Raw genomic sequence first — 23,314 nt, forward strand, 5'->3', positions numbered from 1 at the left:
TTTGCAAAGGGCTGTCGTGCATGCGGACGGAGTGTCAACTCACAAGAGTTCAGTTGGGACTGTCATGTGTGTCCATCTACACAACAGCGTACTGGGCATGCTCACACACTTAGCATTTGCAAAGTGCCGTCTTGCATGCGGACAGAGTCTCAGCTCGCAAGGGCTCAGTTGGGACTGTCATGTGTGTCCATCTACACAACAGCATACTGGGCATGCTCACACACTTAGCATTTGCAAAGGGCCGTCTTGCATGCGGACGGAGTGTCAACTCGCAAGGGCTCAGTTGGGACCTTTTTGTGTCCATCTACACAACAGCGTACTGGGCATGCTCACACACTTAGCAGTTGCAAAGGGCCGTCTTGCATGCGGATGGAGTCTCAACTCGCAAGGGCTCAGTTGGGACTGTCATGTGTGTCCATATAAACAACAGCGTACTGGGCATGCTCACACACTTAGCATTTGCAAAGGGCCGTCTTGCATGCGGACGGAGTGTCAATTCGCAAGGGCTCAGTTGGGACCATTATGTGTCCATCTACACAACAGCGTACTGGGCATGCTCACACACTTAGCAGTTGCAAAGGGCCGTCTTGCATGCGGATGGAGTCTCAACTCGCAAGGGCTCAGTTGGGACTGTCGTGTGTCCATATACACAACAGCATACTGGGCATGCTCACACATTTAGCAGTTGCAAAGGGCTGTCTTGCATGCAGACGGAGTCTAGACATGGAAGGGCACAGTAAGCAATAACTGTCCCCACGCACATAGCGGTCACACACATGCAGTGACCAGCACATGCTCAGCTGCCATCACAGCTATCACAGGTGCAGATCCCAGATGTACACACCACAGTCTACACTGTAGCCCCCGAGACATCACCATGTCATTGCTGCAGCAGTACACAGCCATACATTACCACAACACCATGTGACACATGACCAGTGGACTGTACAGAGGTCTACAGCAACTGTGCAGGGTACACATGTACTGAGAGGGTTCCAACAGGTGTTATGCATTGCAAGTATACCACTATACATGACCAGGTCAGCTCAAGACATACCAGGGGCCCTGGGTGGTACACAGCTGTGACACATGAGTGTTGCTGAACACCAACGAACACACATTTTGGATATGTCAAACATGTGATTGTAGTGGATGTGTGCATGGACCACACACAACACATATGTACATAGCTAAGCCTTTGCTGTCCCTCGTGCAGAACAGTGGCCTAAGCAATCATACCCACACAAATGGAAGGTGGGTCCATGTCTGTTGAATGCTCACAGTACAGGAGGTAGCAATGTCGGAGGACACATTCCCCTGTAGTAGTCACCCATGACACCTGTGATATCATACCACAGTCCATGTGTCATGTATGTCAACAGACATATCCACCAATAGCAATGCATGCAAACATGGCTACAGGAGACACATGTAGGACCAACAAACATGTACAATCTGTACTGTGCATGCAGCAACCATGCATGTGCAGTGGCCAATGTCCGTACCACAGCTGTGCCCAACTACAACATGCAGTTGCAATGCAGCCCCATCATTGACACCTGTATATGGTGACATACAGAGAGTACAGTTGGTTGTACATCCAGTATGGAGGGATCTGTGTACATAAAGTGGTGATCCACCTGTGTAGATGTATGTCTGCCAGGGATGACTCAAAGGTGGGTCACAAACCACCCTACCATGCCATGTGCAAACAATACGCTATGTCACTGTTACTTGATGGTGATGACTTAACGCATACACAGTGATCAGGTGTAGCCAACTGCATGTCACGTGACACCTGTATCACTGACATCCACCCATGTGCACATAGCCACACAATTGCCAGACATAGCATTGGTACACATACTGCGGACAGTACCGCTGCATGTCTATCAAACAGATCATCATATGGCAGGTGTATCATTCCCAGCACTGTCATGTGTGTCCGCTTGTGTGACCACACATGCCACATATGGTGGGAACTACGTCCCAGATGTAACACATCCCTGTACACCATTGTACAGATCTGTACATACTGCAGTGTGGAAAGCATGAGGTCGGCAGGTGTGGTGCACCACACACATCAGCTATCCATACACACATATCTGGTCACCACAGTGTGTCTGTGTATGTATGGCTTTCTGGTGCTTGCTGTGAGGGTGTATGCTACCATACTGTGGAAACAGGATCACTAACCCCTCATGGTGATGCAGTCTACTACCCTGTTAATGCCATCGGTCCCAGCCATACTGGCTACCTGTGCATGTCCCTTCTCTGTATCACGTTGTGTGGGTGCAAAGTACTGTGAGGGTGATGGCCACATAGGCATGGGTCCACACATGAACACTATGGGGTGTGTTATAGTGCTGTAGACCCTGGGAATGTGGCCATGTACCTGTACTTTGACAGGGTATTACTGCTACACAGTGTGGCCTCATGCTATCAGGTGGCCTCTAACGTCATTATTGGCCTGACCGATGTGTACAACCCCTGCACCATGTCAACATACCTGTAATGTTTCCCGGTATGTATGTCACATCTCTGTCTGCTTTAGCCTGTTCAACTGACCACATGCTTCAGGTGCAGTATATGTGTGGACACCTGTGTCATGTTCGGACATCTGTGTCATGTTCGACTGTCCAACAGTCGAGTTGAGGGTGCATTTAGCATGCTGATATTGCCATACGTGCCTGTGAGTACTCCACAGTTACACATGGGGGACTGCAAACACTGCTACCTGTAGGCACATGCCAGTACATCATAGGAAGGAACCAGGGCATTACCAACATGCTGTTACTGTTGTAACCGAGACACATACTGTGAACATATCACAATGCATGCTGCACCTGGACTACATGGTATGACTGGTGCATGTTGACAGTACACCACTGATGTAACATACACATCTCTCAGTATTCACACACGTCCAAGGCAACATACACATCCCTCAATATGCATACACAGGTAATGTGAGATGCACCTCTCACATCTCAGTATTCACACACGACCAATACAACATACGCATCCCGCAATATGCATACACAAGTAATGTTAGATACACCTCTCACTATTCTGTTCACCCTGTGCATCAGACCATATGAGCATATCCCTGCACTGATGGTGTGGATGACAGGGATGTGGCACAGGCTTCATCATATGCACAGGGTGATACTGTTTGCCAGGGGCATAGACTGCACCAATGGATGACATCATGTGTGCGGGTAAGGGCCAGTGATTTGAATGGACATGGCTGTTCTGTATGTATGTGGGTGTTGTGGAGCCCTACAGTTGTGTTCACTGTGTGCGTGTATGTGTGCACACAGTTCTGTAATTTGTGAGGCCTACACAAGGGTATTATAGACAGCTCCAGAATGTACTGACCAGGTTGTACACTCACTGTGACCAGACATGGCCACGTGTCCTGTGCCTGCCAGGGGTTGCACGGGCACTACCAGGCAGAGGTACAGAATGGCTACTGTCTGACACATGGCCACTGGAACCATGTCCCCGCCGGGAATGTCCAGTGCCACATCCACGTGGCCTGCTGTGACCTGGTGTGAACATCGCAGCACCAGCTGCATTGCTACTGCTACCAGCACTATGGGAGCGGCCATGTGAGGTGGCACACTCACGTTGACCTGCACTAGGTGGTGTAGCTGGCCTACATCCATATATCCTATGCCTCACCCCTACCAAATGTTCCAGCACAGACAGCTCACGCTCATGGACGAAGATTCTGACCATGTCACCCAATCACCTGTCCAGAACATCCGCAAGCTGCTGTTGAGCACCTGCTAATGCCTGGATGTTGTTGTTTAGGGTACTGATAGCAGCCCTCTGCAGCCTCTGCCCTTCTCTGTTCTGCCGTTCGGCACGTGCCTGTGTCGCCATTACAGTCTGGAACATGCGTCTGGTGATCCCAGCTGCTGCGCTATGTCCTGCAGGTGCATGTCTGCCAGAGGTCCTCCTACGAGCAGCACCAGCCACATGCCTGTGTGGCACATCTGCAGTCAATATACTGCCACCATGGTGTGGAGACGCACCTTCTGTAGCCCCCACACATTCCTGTTCAACGCTAACAAACGATGACTGTCCTTCCTCTATGGCCACTGTAGATGCGGTATGTGTTGGCAGCTGAACTGTGTGCGGGGAAGAGGGGGACATTGCTGGGATGGCAACTGTTGGCACAGATTCCACCCCTGACAGCCCTGCCTGTACCTCGTGCATATGTTCATCACTGCTAGCATCTGTGGGGACACTGTCAGATGGACCACAGGAGGGTAATGCACCTACATCACCTGTGAATACAAAGAAATATTCTACATTACAATAGACACACCGACACACACACACACACACTCACACACACACACACAAACACGCACATACATACACACACACACACACACACACACACACACACACTGACACACCATGCATGTGAGATGACAGATGGCATGCAGCATGCTTGTGATACAGCTGACAGCATGCAGCTCAGACATCGATAGTGTTTGTAAGCATACCCCCTGGAATGCACACTACAGCAGGCAGGTGTCATATCATTATCCATGCAATTCACATGATCATGGTAGTATGCATGCAATCCCGTGATACACCATGTGGACCAGAACAGGATAACAGTACACATGGCTGACGTGACCTTGACATGTAATCTGCTGACATGTTCATTAACATGCATGCATGCCTGACACAACGGCATTGTGACACATGTACAGCAACGTATTGGGAATCACATTGTGGTGTTGTCCATATGCCCTACAGATAGATTGCATGTTGAGCAAATGTGCATGGGCATGGTAGGGGACTGGGCAGTCTACATTGCTGTACAGTGTGATGTACAGACACTGTGCCATTGCATGGCATCGTGAGGCATCTATATTGCTGAACAGTGCATGTTATGTACACATTTCATATCCAGAACTGCATGCATACCCATGACATACCTGTGGATTGTGACCTATGCTGCTGAGGTGTATACACTCCCAACCATGCTGTGCCATGTGTCAGGTCACTGGAGGACATACAGATGACACCCCTGCATGATGACTACAGAGTGTTAGCTGCCTGGCAACCATGTCCACACATAGTGGACCTGTCATGTCACCATTTCACACATGACATTGATGTACCAGACACACATGGTGCACAGCTAACAGTGATGTCCTACGGCAGGGGGAAAAAGTACTGTTTCTGTGGCCTGGTGTCACTGTCAGTGGAATCTGTGAAGGTGACTACCATCATGCTATGACACTGACATCATGTTCAACACATCCTATGAGGTACATGTCACTGACACCTCCACTAGCTGTGCACAAGCAGTTATGATGTGCAGCATACCACATCACCAGTACAATCAGTCTGGTACGGCTGTACTTGGACCAAGTGTGGACAAAGTGGGACAGGGTGTATCCACATCCCATCTTCTGTGTGGCTACATGTCTCTGGCCATCCCCCATGGCCATGTGTGCACATGTGTTGGTCATGTATGTGATGGCCATCTATCACACATGTCTGTGTTGTCCCATATGACATACACCCATAGATGTTGGTTATGTCAGCATCCACAGGGCTATGCAGACAACAGGTGTATGTGTGGTATGTGGGGTATGGGTTATGGGGAATTGTGACAATATTGCAACCAAAACGCTGTGTGTCTTGGACATGTCGGATGGAACATCACAATGTGTGAAACCTTTGCAGGGGCATATAACACAATGGTGATGCCTGTGGTCTGCCCATATCACAGCTCACTGTGCGGTACTGGTTTGTGTACCACACATTCTGTTCCACTGTATAGTACATATGCCTCCATTATAAAAAACCTCCACCATTGTATACACAGCTGGACACACATGTAGCAATGACAAATACTGTAGTTTCATGTCTGTGTATCATTTCAGTTGTATATATTGCACATGGGTGGCCTGTGTGGATGATGGGTGATGCAACCTGCATATCCATGTATTAACTGGCCACATGGCAAATAGATCTATGCTTTGACATGCCTGATACTGATGATAGACTCACCTGCAAGGCACTCTTGTCTGTGCAGGATGCCAGAGATACCTGTATAGGGTGACACAGCAGTATGAACATTATCCATGACTGTATGACAACCACAGGGTGCAAAGTGCAGGTTAACACATTTGCCTGTATAATAGCATATAATCAGCACATGTGTGCATACCATACCTCTCAACCTCTTAGAACAATACATGTGGACAAAGCCTACTATGATGTGGGGCATATAGGGACAACTGTGACATATTCCTCTTACTAACCTGGATATTTGATAGACCAATAGGTTTGCATGCACATGGGTTTGCTACGGAATGTGCAGTCGTAAACACAACTGTATGTCATCATTTATTGACTCCATTCCTCAGCTATTTGCCAGAAAGGGACAGATATTAAAGGGAACACACTGACAATATGAGGCAGACATCTGGACATCCTGCAATTACCTGTACAGTTCGGAGGTATGGTGCATTCACAGGGTAGCATAAAGCATGTGTGTCCACATACCTTGCATATGTTGTTACATGATGTACACTGACACATGCACATACGTGGGATATACTGGCCATATGTTCAGTACTGACTTACGAGGCAACTCCAGGCTCATTGGTTGGGAGACACCCACCTCCACGATGGCAGCTACTGTTTGTGGGGGCTGTTCCGAGGGTGTTCCCAGACTGGCCAGTAGTAGCTCCTTGTGTGTGAGTGGAGGCTGTTTTGGTGGCCCACCACCCGTACCACCTTGTTCTTTGGTGATTGCAGTGGCACACTGTTTTGCATGATATATGAGGTCCGTGCAGTGTCTGCGCACCTGCTGGTAGGTGCAGTTGTGGCCACCCACTTCGTTGACCCTCCTGTGAAGATCATGCCACAGGTCATCCCGCTGCTGTTCATGCTGTGGCACATGGCTAAATAACGCCTCATAGTTCTCATGGAGGTATGGTATTACAACATCATACTCCTGTTGGCTATATGCTGGTAGGTGTGTACGCGGCATTATCTGTAAGACATGATGAAGGTGACAGGTCACATTTACAGACATGTACAGTGATACTGCTACACATACATTCTAGTACATTCGCACAGTTATCTTTGCAAATCAACATGACACTAACATGACTGACATGTATGTGTCCCACACATATAACACCCAGTATGCATTAGATATCATCCCCATATATGTGTGTCACCTCATTAGTGTTCCTACTGCATGTGACGTCACTCTCCATGTGGACATGTCTGTTTGCATGCACTGGTTTTCTTACCTATCTACCCATGCCTGATGTATCCATGGTAATGCTGTTGACCTAGATGCTGTGGATATGTCACATATCAACACAGACACAGCCTTACTGGACTTGGGCAGTGACAATGCACCAAGTATGCATGGAAACCTGTACATGGATCTGTTTTTCATAGACATCTACAATTCACAGCTGTTCAACATCCTGCCACTGATCACCTGTGTTGCACATGTGATAGACATGGGACAATGGCTAGTCGGACGTCATTCGCAGGTAAGGTTATCGGCTATAGCATGTACGGGCTGGGTTTCCTACCTGTATCCGACACTCATTATGCCACCACAAGGGGCATCAGTGACATATTACTGATCCAGATACATGATACTACATCTACCATACGGCCATCACACCATGTATGGCAGGGGTGATATGTGCAGCTATGTGGATATGGCTGCATGGTATGGCAGGAGTGTCACAGGTATGGCACAGGGATCTGTCCAGCATGTGGCCATCTTAGTCATAGGATGGTGGTTGTCCATGATATATGTCCTTCAGATCAGGCTATGGACATGTAGTATGTCTAACAGCATAGTGTTGCATATGTCTGTATGCAAAGTGGATGGCATGCTGCATACTGGAGGTGAGTATTGTGGAGGCTGGTATCGGCCATCCACGCATGGGCCCTACCCCTGGAGGGTGATGTGTATTCCAGTATTGGTCACACGGGTGCTGTATATGCCTGTCCAATGATCTCCACGCACATGGATACCACCCTGTCATGTCATGGGTACCTTGGATGACTACCTAAAGGGCCAGAGAGATATCTCCAGCTCAGGGAGGTGTAGTACACTAGACCATCCCTAACAGTGTCCATACTGTTGACCACAGCCTAGGTGTTTCCTAATGGGTACAGGGGTATTCCCCTACTGGTGTCATTGCTGATATCATTCACCAGAATGTGCACATATGTCACACACATCACACACACAGCCCATTCTGTATGTTGTTCACAACACTGTGACAACAATTGCCCGTAGGTCATGGCCATTCACATCATCACATACACAGATGGCTGACATTTGTCTGTGTGGTACGGGCTACAATGCGGGTGGGGTACAACATATTAACCCTGGTTTACTGTAGCTAACACTGTGTGATATGCACATGTCACTCTAGCACCTTTGGTAGTTGTGAGTCTGTCAACAGGCCACTAGTAGAACACTCCTGTGACATACACAGGCATCTGTAGCCGAACATCCGTACTGTTTTGTACATCTGTACTGCTAACGTATACATTGATAATGGTTCATGAACCTGCAGACCATACCAGGCAGTGTTCCGATGCGGTGCCACCAATCATAACTGTTGTCAACACATGTGGGTTGATAGTATACAACACCCTATCTGTAATGTGTGGGCATGCTCAGCACTTGTTCAGAGCTTCTTGGCACATTATGAGCTACTGCTTAGTTTAGCACCCATTTCACACCAGTCCTCACAGGTACACTGTCTGTCCATACATTTCCAGCTTGATAACTGTATAACAGCTGTCGTACACACATCACTCACATACCTCGTGAGACATGGTGGTTTCTATGGCCTGTCCACCTGCCACGTACCACTTGTATACAGGCATGTCCAACTGGCACGTACCAGTGCTATTGCCTGTCACTATGATGACTATGTTGTACATGTGGCAATAGAGCTATTCTCATGTCCATAGTCAATGCACACCTCCCAACATACAACAGTACAGCCTGTGGGGGATGCACATATGCAGCCCTGCTGGGGGTTATACTGTCACCAACCCTGACTGCACCCGATAGTCATGTGGGGTTGTGCAACATTGGCAACGCACCACACACATCACATGGTCCCACATGATCCCCACCACAGGCCACACATACGGAGACACCTTGTACAGTACCCCTCCATAATCTGTGTGGGCACCGACAACAGCCCACATTGCCAAACACAACCACACCAACCTATAGCCCACAGACACATGTGCCCATCACATACAGCCAATAAGGTGTCAGAATATACTCAACACACCTGTCTTAGGTGACTGTCAGCAGTCGCACTGCTGTTCCACTCAGCAGGCTACACAAGGCAATAGTCACATACATCCTGCTGTCCAGTAACTGGTTCTGCAACATAAACCTATGCACACATGCCACAAGTCAGCAGGTACGGTGTGACTCCCCTTCCATGTTTGTGTGACAGACATTGTCACTCAGGGCACAGACTACGTATGCAGGGACATGCAATAGGCCACCAGTGTTGTCACCCTGCTGGTGTGGTCCACACCCTGGGAAGCATTTTGCATTCATCCAGACCTGTTACCACTGTACTATGAACGACTGTGTCACTCCCCACAGTTGTCCCTGCTTCTGCTGTCATTCAACAGGCATCTAGTATACATCCACTCTGACAGACCTGGCCAAACAACATGATGCTGTGGCACAGGTGACCTGCACCTGTCAGCCCTGGGAGTACGGATCACATGTTGGTCTCTTGCTGCTTTTATACTGCCTGTCTTGCACAGTGCCCAATAACAGTCACCACCAGAATTGGAACAGGCTAGCGAAGCATGTGGTCATGTCACACAATGCTTGACATCATCCTCTGTGATGCACACAGGCAAGGAACACCTGATACTGCACCACTGCAATATCTCTACAGTGACTGGGACCTACCTCTTCGCTCTGCAGAGCACACCTGCAATGACTGGGTATAGACAGACCGTACCTCTCAGGCATGTACCTGGACTGGCACACCCACAGCTGAGGTGTCCCCATATTCCACTATGTTGTACACACAACCTGGCTGGTTACTTCGCACAATGCATCACAGGTGCTCAACGTGCATATGACTGTGTCCGGAACTACTGCTGCTACTAATGTGAGACTGACAGTAACCCACACCTAACTGTGATAGCCGCACATGTACTAACATATTAGGCGTACACTGTGCGTGAGTCATAACCTCTGCTCAGCTGGTTAGACCCATACACCACCTCCAAGACCAAACAGTATCCTTGACATGGACACTACTAACATGTGACTGCTGTTTGACACCTGCGGTTGTCCCCTCATTGGTGGAATCTGAACATCTGCTACCCACCCTTGTTAGCCACATACCGGCACCACACACTTCACGGCATACACAGTAGATGAGTACTACAACACCAACTACAGATGTCGTATGACAGCGGTAGTTGTTGTTGTGACACGTGCAGGTAGACAATGCACATGCAAACGCTGAGACATACCCCAGTGGACTTCAATAGCATGTACACGACAATGTGGTTCATGTTATTCCACACAGAGCCATGCAGGTACACACCAGAATACAGACGACACTCTGGGGGTGCAGTCCCACAGACATACTTTACAACAACAGGTGGGGGCTGTTGCACAGTGGTGTACATTCCCATGGGTGGGGTGAATCACTGGTCAGCCTTGGCAGGGCCACAGGATCCCATATCACATACACCATAACTAGCTACATAGACATTCCTGCAACACATTCCGAGATGTACCACAGGGCATTTTGGTGGTATGGCAGTAGTCATATGCAATACCCACATCTGCTCACACATACAACTGTCACTCTGGAACATGACAGTAACAGGTGATGTTGGCAACATCCTGTCTGATGGCTTCATTGCTAAAATTACACCCTCTCACTCACTGCAGGGCCACATTCCTTGCAGGTACATTGCGGTGTACCTGCAGTCACACCTACACAGTACTGACCTGCACTCTATATGTCCTGGGACACAGGCCCCTTGTCACCCTGCAATATCCCAGGCTGTGATGTCCACAGAACTCTGAACAGGATTTCTCCCCACTGGGACACCATATTCAGTAATAGCCTTGTACCAGACATTGTGGCCCCTGACTGGCACACAGCGACTGTAACACTCCTCACAGGTGGCGCCACACTGCACAACTGGGACTATTGCCCTACACACCTCACTGGTCTGTTATGCACGGCTATAGGGCACATCATCATGGACATAATTCGTCGAGTCTCTGTTGTGCCCTGTTGTGCCCCAGTCCTTTGATGCCAGCTGGGTTGGTCTTGGTGGGGCCACAGCATGCCTCCTACACCAGTTGAACACCTTTCCTACAGTCACCAGAGTTGTTGATGACAACACGGGTGTCCACACAGCCTGCATTGTCCTCTCGCTGCCATTCAGCACCGTTCTCCATTCTGGTATTGACTACATACACATCCACCTGCACATCACAAAATATGTCTCCGGATGTTATGCAATGTGAATAATGGACAGGACACACACACTGAGGGTGGAATACCAAATCACATACTGCAGTTCAGTTACACTTAGCTTACCACATTCCTCAGTCATGGGATCCTCATGTTCGGTATATGCATCCTGAGGTACAGGCTACCACTGAGGGGACTTCCCTGCCTATCTTTACAGACCACTGCATACCCAGCACCATTGTTGCTCCACCAGCTGATACAGATCCCATCCATATGGGTGTCACTGTGACAGATACCGATATGAACATCATGGCCTCTACCTGCATGACACTTGGTGTGAACATCACCTTTGCAGTACACCATCCTTCCACTGGTTATCACATAGGTGTTATTCCCCTACATACTTGTTGCATTGTACATGTGTGTAAGACACATGTATGTCGCATACACTCCTGTGATTACCACATTGCCACTGTGACGTGGATATCCTTCTACATGTTCAAACATGTCTGTCCTGGGTGTGTAGCTGGTACATAGGCACCCATTGTACCTCTGAACACCGAACGTATAGACACATCCATGGGTACAACACCCCACATAAGGTGTACCTTACACAACAGCTTTACATACCCCAACATTAAAATGTCATGATGTTTATTGAGCTACACCTGGTGACGTATGCGGCTTATGTATGGACACCACATCTGCACACATTTGCAGACTACATACTCAGGGGTGACATCTGCTGCAAAGACATGGCCCATGTCTGCAAATATGTTTATGGATATACTCAGCATACATGACATACACAATAGCCACTATGACCATGATGCTCATGGATATGTGCACACACGCGACTGTGTGTGGCATGTGCTTGGGGGTTGCATTCCCAGACCGGACACTCACCATACTTTGGGACATGTTTCCTATGTACATCACGCATGGACAGTCAGTAGCAGTGTTCATGTGATACCTCTCTTGCTGGATGGTGGACACATGTACGCCAAGGATCACTGCAGTGGCTGGACTGTGCAGTGATGCAGGTTACACATGGCTCTTCTGTTCACAGGACACTACCCTGGAGAGGTGCCACTGGTGTGCACACTGTAGTTGTTGTTACACAGTGACTTGCCAGACTGCATGGTACACCACTATGAACCTGTGCAGCTATTACATGTCCTTTGAGCATGGTTACTGGTATAGCCCTTCCAGTTAGATTGGCTGTCACGCTATTACAATGTCCCGTGACTACGGGCCATATGTCTACTGTTATTGTGCACGCCAATCATGTTCATATTTGTCTGTCACATCTCTTCTGCTATTCTAGTATGGGAGTAATGTTTGCGTCCTTTGCAAATGCACAGAGTAGAGTACATAGTTATTTCATCATAACTGTTTATACATATCTTAATTACATAGTACTCACATCACTATACGATACATTTGTTATGCATCATATGCCTGTTCTCCTGTGTAACATATCTGATGTATCAATCTACTGTACTATACATTACACATGTTTTACATGGTATCCCATAATTCAACCATTACTTGCACAGAGGGTCCACCTTAGACATGTCATTGACGTTATATACCCATACACATGCGTACTGTTACAGTATACCTACATATACTATCCCCTGCTATGGCACGTACTTATTGGACATATCCTGCAACTGACGGCGGGTCGTATAACATTGTTCTGTTTAACGCCATCATGCTGCATCCCTTGTGGTGTCTGTGCTGTTTACCGTGTGCCCCACTTCTGGACACACATCTTCTACAAGCATTGGTATGATCAGCGAGACATCACTATATAAATAATTTTCCCCACTTTATGCATGGCGGACACTGTTAATTGCTGCAAACCAGGCTATGCATACACTGACATTACGTAATTCAGAACATACTATACATACAGTTAGTGTTATACATAACTTGATATCGTTCTGGTGTTTCGTCTCTATCTCGCTCCTCTGTATCACTCTTTCAACTGTTATACGGTATGAGCATACAGTTTGCATATCTGGCAAGTCATCCTTATATACGTCTATACCTGCAACATGTGGTTTACTGCTGCCAATTGGTGGTCCGGTATGACTAATTACGTGCACTTCAGCTGTGCAGCTACTCCATTCACCAATTATGCAGCAGCAGTGAGGTATAACTGAATTCTCCACCTGGGCATTGGCCATTTGCCCTGCTTTCGGGGAGACGGCCTGTATTGTGTTTTGTTGTGTGTAATTGCAACTGCTTTGTGTAGAGCCAAGTCTACTTTGGGGTCATATCCCCCGTGGATTGTGTGTGATTCTACCTGTGACTGTATCTGTCATCCCACCCGTCTGATAAAGGACTATTGCAAACACCTGTAACATCACCATTTGTTCTGTTATATGACGGATACAATTTTGCATGGTGCCTTTAAATGTCTCTCACAAGGTATGTCAATGGTTCAGCAGATGTAATTGACTAACTAGATGTTTGGGCAGTGGTTACGGTCTGTATTGCTATTGTTAACAGTGTGGGGGATGTAGGCGGGTGTACGTAGCATATACGGTTTTGTGGGGCTTGCATTTCTACGTAGTCCATATATATATGTGTGTGGGCCCCTTCCCTAATTACAGTGCTATCACTTAATAGACTTCTGTTATGAGAATTTACTGTGGGCCATTGTTAATTGGTTTCAGTATGGTATGCAGGTGCGGTTGATACTTCCATACCTCTGGATGTACGGTGATATGTGCAGAGATATTTGTAAATGAACGCTATCCCGTGTATGTCTGCCCCAGATATTTGCTGTCATTGCAGTGGTGTTGGTGTCAGACCCTCTGTCACATGGCTTGCCACCTTTTCATATGGCCATAGTTGGACACTTGCGGGTCACACAGTGGTGTTTACAGGCTGACATATGGCCACGGTCAGTACACAGGATAGCACATACTTTTATCCTCATTACAAACCTATTTTTCTTGGTCCTTCACTACTTATCGGTTTGCATGTAACATTTCCATTTCTTACATACAGGCATGAGTATTTCCTGCAACTATTCCATATTATGTGGGACATACTAATGTCCTACACTCATGGACAGTTGCTCTTTCTAATGTTTCATGTCAGGACACACCTGCCCAGGGGGGGCTGACCCTCCCAATGTGGGACAGGTGTTTACTGCATGCCTACGGATAGCTATACCTGCACCTACCATAGTCATCTACCTCCGAGTTGCCACCTACAGACACACTATGTGGACACACAGGACACACATTAGTCACACAGGAACACACATGGCACCCTCATCACACACATACACAGGCTACATCACACACAACCACAGTTGTACACGGTACCTACATGGTCCGCACCACTGACAGTGGTGACTACATGTCCTTACTATTGTCCTATTGCTTGCGGTTCTACTGTTCCAGTACTGTGTTCTTTCTGTCTTTCATCCTCCTTGTTACACGTGTCGGTGTGTGACACATTCCATAGTTGGCAGTATCCTGTTTGTTTGTACCTCAAAGGTGTTTAGAATATCGTCGACCTATCTATATATTTGCAGATGCCAGTGACCCCTTGTATATCAACATATATCACACTATCACCCTTTCTATCTGTATTATATATGTGTAGATATATATATATATATATATATATATATATAATATCTGTATGTATATATATATATATATATATATATATATATATATATACATATCTCGGACAGGGGTGGTGACAGGCATGCTACGCCTTTCATTGTGTGTTTGTCAGTGTATACTGTGTTTTCTAGACTCCGCATGTTTGTGTCTGTACCTGTCACATTACACACCTGCCATAGGTTAAGATTACCTCCCATCCCACTTTGCGAGGGACAATCCCTCTTTGTGCAGTTGTGTCCTGTGAAATATTTATGAACATAGCAAATATCCTGCAACTTTGGGACAAACATATTCCCTATAGTTTATGTCATTGTTGCATGACACACTTATTCTGTATCTGACCCACCTACATGTTACAGGACATGGAACACGTACCTGCGACCATTACTAAACTGTAAGCTTTTTACCTATGCAAAACACTGTTGTTCTGGTTTTCATCCTGGCCGGGTGTGTGTCGTCCTGCTGATATCTGGCGTATGTCCCACATTGGTCATTTGAACTGTGGCAACCCTACCGTACGTACATCTTGCCTAGCAGTAGTGTTAGGTGATTGTGTACATGACTGCCTGTTCCACTCCTGGCAGTGGTCGTTTTACCCTTCAGAGCAAGCGCTATTTGTTCAGGGTTGAATAATGCTGGTGTCACCTGTTCTGTACATCATTGACCATGATATGCACAGTGGTCGGTGACACTTAGCCCTGTTTTGCGCATATCCATATAGTCGTATTTAAACATCGCTTACCAGCTGTGGGCAACGCTTATTCCCGCTAATGTGTGCTACACATATTCTGATGACCTGCATCTGGACTGCATTACCCGTGCCGTCGGGATTATGTTACATCCCTTGCGGGACATGGGACCGGGAACATGCACGACAGTCACTGCATGTACCACTTGGACATCTGGGGGTTGTACACGAATTATGTAAATTTGTATGTGCAGTGCACTACAGCAGTTACTCCACACTACACTCACATGGATGACTCCGTTAGTTTACAACTTTATGGGTCCAGTTAATGGTATATCCATGTGAAGTTTACTGGCTGTACTCCAGCACTGGGTATGTATATCACAATTAGGTACACCCGATAACTTGCTACACCTTCATACGACCATGGATGCAGCATGCCGGGGTGACTACTGCCTGTCATGGGTACATCCCCTGCCTTGACACTACATCCATGGTTACATTTTGTGGAGCCCCTCAGTAACGTGGCGGGTAATCCGTGATGACTGTGTGTAGGACAGTGCTTACACACATGTGCTCCCGCAATTGCCTTTGCTCCAGTATGCGACAGTTGCTTACTTAATGTTGTGGTGATGGGTGTCACAGTTTGCCCCATTCGGTGTTTTGCCTCTGACAATCGGGCGTGTACCTACCAATGTACCTGGGAACCTAGACACACAGCACTGACAGATGCTGATGGGCACATCTATTGTTCAGGTGTTGACAGTTCCGTGTTCCCATGACTGTTGCGTGTACAATGTTTGAGGGCTGCCTATGTAGGATTCCACAGTGGGCCACCTATACATCACAATTTACAGGTAGTCATATTTGTGTGTCATCCATGTTACTGTGTGCAGGTGGAGAGGGGTGTCAAGGTATGTGCTATACGTTCCCTCTTTGCCAAGGCATAGGCATATTGGGCATGCCTCTGTCAGCCTACTGGGGCTGGCACAGTGTGTCCATGGTCTGGATCCCTCTGTGCCTGTGTTGCCCTTGGCACTTGCGGTGGGCTGTGAGGCCCTCCCCCATTATAACCTTGCTGCAGCTGTTTCTGCAGGATCATATTATGTAGCTACTATGAAGATGTGAGCACACGTGCCTAGAGAGTACTGCAAGGCTCCACCAGATGTGTCCAAGCACAGGAACTGTGATTTCAGCATCCCGAACACACGCTCTATGATGATTCTGGTTTGTGTGTGTGCCTCATTATGGCATTCTTGCATTGGTGTGTGTGCATTTCTGATGGGGGTCATCATCCACGGCTCCAGTGCATAGCCAGCATCCCCCACAAGGTGACCTTGTTGGGATGTCCCCCCTGACAAATACCTGATACAGCTGTGAGGCATGCCAGATATGGGAGTTGTGGTAGCTTCCAGGGCTGCCAGCACACACATCCATGATAATGACCTGGGCATTGCACACGACCTGGCAGTTGATGGAGTGGAATCCCTTGCGGTTTATGTAGCACCTACCATACTCATCGGGTGGTGACTTAATTTGTATGTGAGTGCAGTCTATCACACCCAGTACCTCCAGGTAGTTTGCCACGTGGTGGAAGTGACGCATATTACTGGCCAACTCCTCCTGAGTTCGGGGGAAGTATATATGCTCATTGGCATGTGGTAACATGGCATCCAGGAACTGGTGTAGTACCCTGGATGCCGATGCCTGTGAGATCCCCATTATATCTCCAGTTGGCCTTTGAAAGGTACCTGTGGCTAGTATTCGCAAGCTTGCACATACCTTCATGTCCACTGGGATGGGTTCCCCTCTGTTGTTTCTGGTTCTCAGGTGTGGCCGGCCCAGCTCTACTATTTGCTGTAAGATGTCCCTGTCCACCCTGTAATGCTCTACTATCTCCAGATCATGTATCCCCTGGTAGGTTACCCTTGGTCCTAAGACTCTTCTCCTCCTCCGAGGCCTACGGTGGTTGTCGGCATCATCCTCCACAACACCATCGGTCTGTAACACATGCTGATGAATCACAGCTATGGCAGCTCCCAACATGTACATTTTAAAAGTTCCCTGTGTTTACACCTATGGTGTGGTGTTTGGGAATACACAGGTGTGTGTTGGGTGCTTTCACACTTTATACTGTTCTGCTGTGAACACTGATGATGTCATAGGGTGTGTATGTACGATCGTGGCTACAGGGTATCTTCTGTGTTTTATTTACATAATCGCTATTGTGCTGCCTTTGGTGTTGCATTACATTTGGATGCCGTGATTACCTCCTGCCCTTCCGTTTACATTTGTGCACGTTACACCTACCACTTACTGGCATGCATCCAGCTGCCTGCTTTCATTTGTACTTTCCAAGACCTGGCTTATCTTGTGTAATGTGTGCTATTGCCGATCAACTGTGGGTTTGCTTTGCTCTGCTATGACAGTTCTCCTATATTTGCATTCCAGGTCCTCCACACCTTTCTTTGCAGTCCTATTCCTCCCCTATCCTGTTTTGCAGGTTTCTGCATGCAGGCTTTTCTACTGCCGTCAAATGGCCGCCGTGTGTTGATTGGTGTTAATTGCTCATTACTACGACAATTACCCTGCTTCGCCATTTCCTTCTTTTCTTCCCATGTCCTTCCTGTTTGTACTATTGTTCACGGGGCATGCATCTGCTTACCAGGTTTCGGGCACGAGTTCATCCCTGTACACATGTACTTTTGGGCACCATGTGTGCTCTCAGCTAAATGGTTCTATACCCTCTTCCCCACCCCTGTCCTTCAACTTTGCTTAGCAACGGCCAAGCCAGATGTGTATTGCTCCAATGTGCTTACTGATACGGTGGCACACCCCTCTGCTGATGTCATGTATCACCTTTTGATACACTCCTCGATGTTATAGTGCTGCGCCATCAGGTACATCCTTAATACGGCGGTCCGTTTGTGATTCAGTATTACCTGCCTCATTTGCATGGCATTGACTACTAATTCATAGTTACAGCGCCGAACACTGTCCTGGGCCCCTGGCAATCCTTGCGCCTTGCTTGTGGTGTGCCATGCCTACCATTGCATATTATGGTGCAATCCTGATTTGTCTTTCATTGTGATTTTCTGCCATTTTTATATATTTCCTTTGTATTCCTGTTTGCACACACATGCCCTGTGCTTGTACTGTGCGTTACTGTGGACATGACATTAAATGTTTTTTAGGTGTTTGCATCTTTTCTTGTGCCATTGGCTGTGTATTTCTCCATTGGCATATGTTACCTTTGTAATACATGTGTGTGATTCACTTCCATAACTCTGATGTTCTGTTTGGGAAAATGTAAACCGTGTTTTTTGGTTTACATTTCCATGGGCTTGCGCTACGTCTGCACCACTTCGTGAATCGCTGCATGCCTTCATTAGCATGGTGCGACACTGCGCATGGGGTGATTTGCATACCTATGCCGAGGGCTGTGTAGCTCTGGCATACGCTGGTAGTGTGCATGGGATTGGTTCATACCTGAATCACTTGGCGGACATATTTGGCGTTATGCCACCTACACTACGCCTGGCACAAGCTTCATGAATCCGGGGGCAAGATTATTCCTTGGACCATGAATGGTCAGTGTCCCTCCTTTTCTCCTGCTAGCCTAGTTGACAGGAGTCTACTGAGGTAGTGTAACAACTGCCATATGTACACTGACAACCCCCTACATCTAAATCATTCCTGTCCCATTTGTGACAGATTCACCTACAATATGAATTTGGTTGGAAATCCAGCTCTATCGTGCAATAGACAGCAATATAGAACAGGTTGTCAGCCCACCTACTCATGACACACAGCATACATGTAGACCAACATATGTGGAGGTACTCCAAAAAATCTGCCTAAACACCAGAGACCTCCAAAACACACATGCTAAACCTACCATAACACCCAAAGCACACAATACACTTAATGACACAAGCACAACTCTCTCACCATCAAAGCCCATAAAGCAATGCATATCCACTCCACATATTTTAGTCATAGCAGACTCTATAGTGAGATACACATACATCCCCCTCACCAGGCTGAACAAGAAGAAAGTCACAGTCAGCTGTCTTTCTGGTGTCAGGATTTGTCAGATCACACAGGCACTAAAGTCTTTCAACAATATGTACCGTTGTGATTCAAAGTACATGTTGGTGTGAATGACTTAAGATGTATCTCCCTGGGCGACATGAAGAGAGACATGACAGAACACTCTGATTATGTGTCACAGGCAGGCATGTCCGTAGCCTTGAGCAGCATATTACCCTTGCCAAGATGATACCACAATATAAAGAGAAAACCATTGGCTTCAATAAATGGCTTAGTTTCTGGTGTTGTTCTAAGGGGATCCAGTGTCTGTCAGCCTGGTATGACATGAACTATAAACATCAATATTTTGACAGAGATGGTCTTCATCTGTTACCCCTGGGATTTTGGCTACTGGTAAAGCTCTTGCCACCCCATAGTGCCTTTTTTTAGGCAATGTCACAAAGACAAAATTCCCCAAAAACAACTTTAAGGTTATGCTGCTAAACAGTAGGAGTCATATCATGAAATTTCATTCACTGTAAGCAGTCCTGACCTTGGAAGATACTGACATGGAGACCTGTTTCAAGGCTGTGGGGAGCACCCCAGCCATTCCAGGTAACACCTCCTACCACTCATTCAGACCATCAATGGAAAGTGTAAAAATCAAAGGTAACAATGTATCAATATTCATTAAAGATAAATACACCTCCATATTGGTTAAACAGTATGATTCCCTGGAGACACTTAAGGAGCATCTAATTGTTTGTAGGACACCTATTCAAGTCATTGTCAGCTACAGGACCCCTCTCCATGAATCAGGACACCCTCTTCCTACTTGGATTTACTGGAATCCATCAAGATACATTCAAACAACATGGTCCAGTGTGATTTTAATTACCCATCTATTGACTGGGTAAATTACTCATGCTGAACTCACTTGCTCAAAGGTTCCTCAAGTTCATTAACTCCAGTGTCTTGGACCAGCTTGTGGTTCCCCAACTGGGGGCACCAACATCCTGGATCTGGTGCTTACCAATATGGATGACCACAGTAGCACCCCACTGTGAGGTATTCTCTTGTCAGATCTAACCACAAATTAGTCTTCTTCAAAGTAACTATCATACCTGACCCCCCCCCCCAGCAGCAACTAAACTAAAAAACTTTTCCAAAGCAGATTATACCCTTCTAAGGGATGGTGTAAATAGCTTCACTGCACAACCCTCCATAGATGGAACTGGCAACTATGCCAAGTCCTACAGCAGTGTTTTTTTACAAACACACATAATCAGAGTGTTCTGTCATGTCTCTCTTCATACCTGATAGGACCAAAACAAGCACTTCAAGGAAGAGTAAATCTGCCTGGTGGACAACTGCCATTAACAGGTTTTACGATAAGAGGAAGAACTTGTTGTCCAAAAGTAAGAGGAATCGTGCCTTAAACTAGAAACACTCCCTCCTCAGCTTAAACAAGCAAATAAGACTTCTTGTGAAGTCCTCCAAAGCAAGCTATGAATCCAAATTAGTATTCTCAACTAAAGACAACCATAAGATATTATTTAGTTGCATCTGTATCATGAAAGGTCAGACCCAGATTTGCACTGAACTGGTAGTTAATGATACCACATACATTGAGCCTGTGGACATAGCAAACCTGTTAGCCGACATGTTCTGTGAAAACTGCACTCCCATGTCCCCACCACACATACCTCATGGCTTTCCTTCCACCTGTCCTCCACCTTGCATCGCTAGAGAGCAGGCCACATACACATTCTCTAATGCTAAAAACACAGCATGTATTGGACCTTATAACATCCTTGGCTGCATCCTACATGGGCTCTAACCAGAACTAGCAACACCATAGTGTACTCTTTTCAGTCATAGTCTAAGCACTGGCTTCATCCCAGCCGAAAGGAAAATGGCCACTGTTATCCACTTGCACAAAGGTGGTGCTTCCACTGCCCCCAGGAACTGTAGACCTGTCAGCCTGTCTAACCTTATCTGCAAGGCCATGGAATGAATCATCATGGACCTTATCAACAAAGATATACATAATCTCCAAACACTTGACTCTACTCAGTTTGTATTTGTGAAAAGGAAATCATGCCTGTTAAACCTGATGGATTTCTTTAAGAGACTCACCAGATCCCTGGATGAGGGGAAAACTGTGCACACAGCCTGCCTAGATTTGGCCAAATCATTTGACACTATTCCTCACTCAGGGGTTATTGACAAACTCACCCAGCTAGGTATCAACCCTTACATCTTTAGGTCGGTCACTAACTGGCTCACTGATAAAACTCTTACAGTCAAAATAGGGAAATCCACCTGCAACAGCAGACCCCTTAACCAGTGGTGTTCCACAGAGATCGGTTCTGGGAACCCTACTGTTTGGAATCTATTTCTCCGAAGTACAGACTAAAACTAAAGGACTCTGGCTGACAAAGTTTGCTGAGGACTGCAAACTGGGAGCGATCATTGAAACCCCTAGCCATGTCAATATCCTGCAAGAAGTTCTTATGCAGACTAATGACTGTTGCCAAAGTCATGGTCTTAAACTTAATGCAAAAAAAAATGCATTATCATCCCCTTCAGCAAGGGTGATGTTCCTCCAAACTACCATATCAATAGCAATACCGTAAGGATACAGTCAGTATTAAGAGATCTGGGCACACAGGTCGACAGCAACCTTAACTATGATCACCGTGTCTCCACAGTGGTAAGAAGGGGATTTTGTATTGCTCTTCTTGTAAGTAAGGGCATTGCTTCCAGAAAAAGAGGTTAGAACCCCCTGTACTCTTCCTTCATAAACCTTCAAAAAGCCAATAATAGAGTACAACACTCCCTTTGGTATGTTCCTTTCCAAACACCTGCAGCAACTGGAGAGACCACAAAGGTTCCTTACAAAGAAAATTCAGGGTGTTCAAGATCTGTCTTATGAGGACAGACTGAAATCATTGTTACTTTGTGTCACACGGCTCAAAGATGATCTTTGCCTTGTATATAGAGCAATCTGTGACCCAGCTTTAATGGAAATGCTGCACAATTGCAAGCCACATGGCACACAGATCACTCATTCAAAGGCATACCTCTCAGCTGTACTAAATTCCTTGGTATTTACCGGTTTTGAGGTCAAAATAATGGGGTGCACAAATTCCCCAGTGGCCCCTTTAATTGCAGATTTTTAAATTTTTTTTACAACTTTATGGCTGATATCACCACAGGGATATGTGTGTTGACGTCAGCTTCGTGAGGCATACTGCTTGTCAGACAACTCCGTTGGAGAGAGTGAAAGTGAAACATGAACTGGAAATTTGAAATTCTAATGGCGAACCAACAGCACTGCAGTCAGAGATGGATAATAACACAACTCGATTGTGGATAAACATCTTTTTTCTGTATAGTGAAGTACTTTTTTGCCT

The sequence above is a fragment of the Protopterus annectens genome, chromosome 9.part0 (assembly GCF_019279795.1).
Source record: "Protopterus annectens isolate FY-2018-M chromosome 9.part0, PAN1.0, whole genome shotgun sequence".
NCBI classification, from domain to species: domain Eukaryota; kingdom Metazoa; phylum Chordata; order Ceratodontiformes; family Protopteridae; genus Protopterus; species Protopterus annectens.